Raw genomic sequence first — 6,000 nt, forward strand, 5'->3', positions numbered from 1 at the left:
CTTCCGGGGACCCATCCCCGTGATGACATGTCATCCCGAGCCCAGATGGATTGCCTAACGTCTCCTTCCTCTATGTTGTGTGTCAAATAACCCGCCGACTGGATCATCTATTCACAACCCCCTCCTCCCGTCCCCGACCTCAAACAATCCCCCACATTGTGAAAGCATTTATAAGAGTTAGCGATCTGAGCTATGGCACAGAAGCTGAAATATCATCCTACGCGGCTCGCTCGCTCCCTCCCTTCACATGCCTCGGCCTACTCATCTTTTCCTTCATCATATTGAGGAGGAGAGAGACGTGATGAAGCGCCGGCCCCTGCCACCTCTATCCTGACTTTCAGACACATTTATACAAGAGGAAATCCCCCTGGACTGACGTATGGCTGTAATATACTGCCTGTCTGTAGTGTGAGCATCTGTGGACACATAAAGCTATTGGATCCCTAAAGCTATTATTGTATCAGCGCTGCCTGGACCATTTATCCAACTGAAATCAAATAAACAGCTTGAATAAAGCTCTGTGTCTGGCAGACCTACAATTTTGTGTGTGTGCATGGTTTGTGTATGAGTGTTCAGCATGGCCGACCTACACATACAACATTAAGATAAGCTAAAAACTAAACTACGCTATCAAAATAGAGGGTATAGAGGGAAAGAACCAGTGTGTAAATCTACTGTAGTATATTTATTAGCACATGGAATGCATATGAGGAATTAAATATCAACCTACTAGGCCTATATAATCCTACTCCCAGAACATAATCCACTGTATAAAAACCAAAGATCCATCTCTCAGCTCTTGGCCAAACATTCAATATGTGTCCTGGCAGAAGTATCAGCTAGGCCTCCCATGATCTCCTTAAACATATGCGTATGGTTGCTATTTCTAAGACCCTGCGTACATTTCTGATGAGAAACAAGGCCTCACAAATGGTTGTGTTTCTATAAAACAAGATTCGCATGCATCTTGCAGCCTCTCTGTTTGTGAAGTACCTCAGTTATGGCTACGTTCACACTGCAGGCTTTCACGCTCAATTCCGAATTGATGCTCACATCTGATTTTTCTGGATGACTATTCATACCTATTCTAGGATGTAACCTACATCCAATCATGACAGTGTTGAGAAATTCCAATTTGAACATTCAAACACAAGTTGCATGTAGCTTGCATGCCTCAGGATCCAATTTTGTACCACATATCCATGTGGTCCAGATGGGAATTGAAAAAAACATGGAACCCCTTGCAGCTTTTTACTCTTCACACTGGTTGGAAAACATCAGATCTGGGTCACATGTGAAGGAAAAAAATCAGAACTGGGACACTTTTAGTTGCAGTGTGAACATAGCCTAAGAGGTCCATGCTTGAAACCCTTGAGAAGAGGGAATTATTTATGCCACGTCAACAGATCTAAAACAAAAAGATCACATCTTTACCAGTGAGCAACACAACCTCTTTATTCTTTTAACACATAAGTATTTCCCAACTGTTCGTCGTCTTCAATGTCCATGATGAAAGAGTGGTTATATTGTACCCCTAAATTACTAGCACAGCCACTATAACTGTCTTTGAAAGTGATACTCCGACACCCAGGGGAGACATATTATGGGGAAATTACCAGTAACAGTTCCTTAAGGCAAATCATTAAATGACACTTGCTGCCAAATCCCTCTATAAACACTCTGGGTTTGGAAGAGCTTTAAAGAGCCCTCTGTGGCCGGTGCAGTCAATTACAATTACGACAATGACCTGACGTCTCGCTGCAAGTATGCAGAGTCCCATAGATCCCACAGATTTATTGCTGCCCCTGCAACAATCGTATCAAACATTTTAAACGAGGGGATCCCATCAGACAACCACAAGAATATAAACTCGCCCTCCTTTGTGTCACGGAATGACGGGGCAACCTGAGAGCGTCTCTCCACATGTCCAAGTTAGAATTGGTTTGATGACTAAAATTGCACAGTCTGAGGAGATGAAAAACAGACCCATCTGCATGTAGTCTGGTGAGGCTGCTTCAATAGCATTATGAAACCCAGGTTTGAGGTCAGTTCACGGAGTTTGGATAATAAAATATTCATACATTTGCACATTGTTATGTTTAGTACAAGTTTTCAAAAAAAGTGCACAAGTTTTCCAAGTGCTTTGTCAATGCTGGATTCGCAGACACTGAAACTATGTCTGAATCCGGTAGTTTGTAGACTAAATCCTATTATATGACCTGACCTGTAGCGACAATTAAAAGCAGTCTTTTAGGATAATGACCTCATCAATGGAGTCTGCCAGAGGGGAGCAGCTAGGAGCCGTCTTGACTGCTTTGTTAGTACAGCAGAACCAAGGCAAAATCCTATTTGGCCTTCAGAGCAGACCAGGCACTCTGATTACATCTTGGAGTGCGGCACTTCCCCCAACATTAGCGGTGATGGGGATTCAACAGTGGATGTAATGACATTAAGCAGCAGGCAGGCAGGTTGCATGGACATGCTGGGCCATTGGCATGGCAGCCTACCGTCTGACCTTCCCCACATCATCACTTGGCCATTAACCAGGGAGAGGGGAGGAGAAGGGCAGAGCTTTAACAGCCACTTAGCGAGAGTGCACTGTGTGGCCAAGTATGCTATGTAAACACATTCATCCTGGGATGCGTGGAGTGTGGACAGGCTTAGATCTACTGGACCGAGCCTTGGCTGGTGGTTTGTTGGTGGTTGGCTTGTTGGTAGTAGAGCGCAGCACCGCTTCAACACCTCACAGCACTTGGTTATCAGTAATGTTCGTCACAGCCTCATAAATCAGCATAAAACACCCTAAGCTGCTGCGCGGACATGATTTAGAAGCTCTGCAATTGATCCTCTGGCATGTTATTCTGGCACATGCCATTAGATGAAGTTGCACAGTAAAGTAGCGCCTGAAATGGACTCTCCTGAAAAGATATATCTCCTAACACCAACAGTAAACATAGTTGTTTGGAAGTGTGTAGCCCGGCAGCCTGGCAGAGCGATAGGCGAGCCGTTCTAGAGAGATGGCAGCCTGAATAATGCAGGCGTTTGTTCTGTCTGAATGAAAAGGAGCTGGCACCGGGGCAGCTCTGCTGGCAGATGATCCGGTGGCAGAGTGCCGCCCTCTCTCAGGGAGAGGAGAGGATGAAAAAAAAAACACAGAGTTCTCGAACAGACTCCGGCTTCACATAACTGACGAGAGGAGAGAGGAGAGAGGAGAGAGGAGAAATCACACGTTCGGCGAGTCTTCGGGTCACAAAGTTAGCGGCTGATAGAGGGGGAAAAAAGCCCCACAAAGGTGTAATTGAGCTCAGAGGAGGTCGGGCCATAGCGTACCTGTTCCATCAACCCCCCTGGAAAGAGCTTGTGCCCATGGAAACGGAAGCCTGAGAAAAGCGCTGTGCAAGGTGCTTTTTCCTCCCCTTCTTTTCCCTCATTGCTCCCATTAATTGGCTGCCAGCAGCTCTTGACTGTAGCGAGTTGAAGCCCCCCTCTCGGCAGGTCTTTAGCTCGGTCCAGAGAAAGCCGGGGGCCAGATGAGCGGAGGGTTCTGCCAGCTCCCAGCGCCAAGCTGCCAGCGAGCCGGTTCGTTTGCATTCGGCGCGATTAGATAGCCGTTATGTGTCACACAAGCCCCGCGCCGAGGCTAGGTCCGCTCTTTCACTATCTCCCCCTGTTTCCCTCTCATTCAGCCGCTTGAGGAAAGACTCTTGTTTAGAGCGTCTCGTAAAAGAGGAAATTATTTCATCCATTAGTCTCAGGCCGCTGATGAGAAGGTGGGGGAGATGGCTTCTCATCGGTTTCCTCCTAACTAGGTCACTGTGTTATTCAAGTCCAGCAGGAGACTGGAGGCAACAGAAGGCTGTCGACTGAATGTTTAAACTCCCCCTCACCCACCGCTGGAGATCTTGTTAAAAGATGCCATGGAAAACGAAGAGGGGGGAAAAAGTGGAACAGCGCTAATTTCATTTCTAGAACAAACAAGCATCGCACGCAGGATAAAGAAACATGACTGATTTGGCACTTGTCCATTTTACCTGATGCAGTCCATCCTGATCCAAGCTTTTAGTCTCCCCCACAGTTTGTCTACTGGATCATGTAATTGGCCCAATATGAGTAAGGGGAATAATACCTACTGACAGCTCCGCCATTGTGTAAAACTTTTAACTGATACGCTCTATTCAGGCATCTGATGCTCCCTACTTTTCCTGTCTTTTCAAGGTTACCGTTCTGTTGACACCTAGTTCAAGTCGCTTCCATCAGGATCATTTTACAGAAAATACCCGGCGGCTGGCAGAGAGCGGAGAGTCTGATTTTGGAAACGGTAGGCAGAAAGCCAAAACATCAGTCCCTGCGGTCATTGACTTGTCAATCAAGAAGCTCCCCATTTTGCATTTGAAATATTCATGATAGGAATGCACCTCTTAAAAAAAAACAGCCGACTTTGGACATCTTCAGTCAGCCGCTGCTGTGAGTGCTGGCGGCATTGTAAGAAGCGCTAAATTGCCAGTAATAAGGTTTCTCTCACGTTAAACGGTGGGACTGCCAGTGACTTCTGCAGTGCTCGTCTTACACCGCATTGGCTTGAGGTGAAAAAGAGAGGCAACGAGTGAAAATGGAAGCCTCCTCAGAGCCATTAAACTTTCAGAATGACTCTGGTAAGAAGTACACGGGCAATACAGTGAATGGATGTTCATTAATGTGCTGTATGCTTCGTGTAGTCAGTGTTTCATTCGCTTTTCCGCTGAAAACTGGATGGAATACATATTTTTTTCCTGCTTGACACAGAATTTCAATTGTCAATATGAAATATTTACACCGATGGAATCGCTGTACAGCTGAAGATGGGCCAGTATCAGTAATATTATGTGTTCAGGGCCAACAGGTCTATATCCAACCATCTACTGCTCATGTTATGTTTTAAATTAGTTTGTCATGCACATGTACAAAATGGAGTATATTGGTATATATCCCTTTAGAAAACAGCTATAACTGATATTGTTCCATATATGTTTACAATTTTTTAATTAATTTTAAAATGTGCATCGTTTTTTTTTGTTTTTTTTGTCATTTTCATGGTGTGTAATAAGGATTCTAATTCCATCTTATAAGTAATCAATAACTGAAACAGTGTGTATTAATTGAATGTCAGCTCCAGATGTTCCTGTACCATGTGTACCTGTATGTACTTATGTCACTACAGTATGTGAGTTGTATGATATGTCCCTGCACCAGTGTCACCAACACAAATTAAAAACACAATTAAAAACACACTGATTGTGTATGGCAAAGTGATTCTGATTCTGATCAATTTACATCAGCACTCTTGTTCCACTGCAACTGAATTATTATGTACTGAACTGATGCAATTTTATTTGACTTGAAAGGGGAAAAGTAATAGACCTGGGTCAAATTGCATGTATTTATTTTAACCTGCTTGGAGTACCAGATGAGGTTTACTGCATCAGGGCAATTCAGAAGTTATCAATCACAGTAAAATTTATGAAATGAACTTTCTGTGAAACTCTCAGCTTTCTGGTGTTCCTTGTATTGTGCAGGCCCACATGGTGTAATTTCTACACGGTTATGAGAATCTCTCACCCTTTGGTCTGAGATTGCCAAACACTTTAACCCATAATTACACTATTAAACACCCCATTAAAGTAAATATCTAAGTATTACCTCATCTCAGCCTCATATACATCGCACATCATAACGCTACCAGCTGAGCTACTAGGCTATCCAATTTGCCACACACCTGACAGTGATCAAAGCGGAACCACGGTGTGAACGTCTGGAAGGAAACCGGAGCTTTTTGAAACTCGCCTCCTGCGCTCCAGAAAGACTCGTGATACTAAAAGAACGCATCCACGCCTCCCGAGCCAACTCATCCCCCCCACTACCCCCAACAGCGGAGCGTGGCCTGCGGGCATGCCAAGGTAATGTGGGGGTAATTCTCCAATCAAATAGCTGCAAGGGGCTTTCCCCTGTTGAGCGGGCGAGGGG

General features: G+C 44.8%; 1 long non-coding RNA gene across 1 annotated transcript in view; it reads left to right on the plus strand.

Annotated features, from left to right (window-relative positions):
* The window catches only part of LOC144539610 (uncharacterized), a 30,707-nt gene extending 25,586 nt beyond the window's left edge, over nt 1-5,121 (plus strand). The window contains exon 4 of the long non-coding RNA XR_013505045.1: nt 4,216-5,121. This is a non-coding gene — a long non-coding RNA (uncharacterized LOC144539610). The remainder of the gene's footprint in view (nt 1-4,215) is intronic.
* Nucleotides 5,122-6,000: the final 879 nt, after the last annotated feature.

The sequence above is a fragment of the Centroberyx gerrardi genome, chromosome 8, assembly GCF_048128805.1.
Source record: "Centroberyx gerrardi isolate f3 chromosome 8, fCenGer3.hap1.cur.20231027, whole genome shotgun sequence".
NCBI lineage: Eukaryota > Metazoa > Chordata > Actinopteri > Beryciformes > Berycidae > Centroberyx > Centroberyx gerrardi.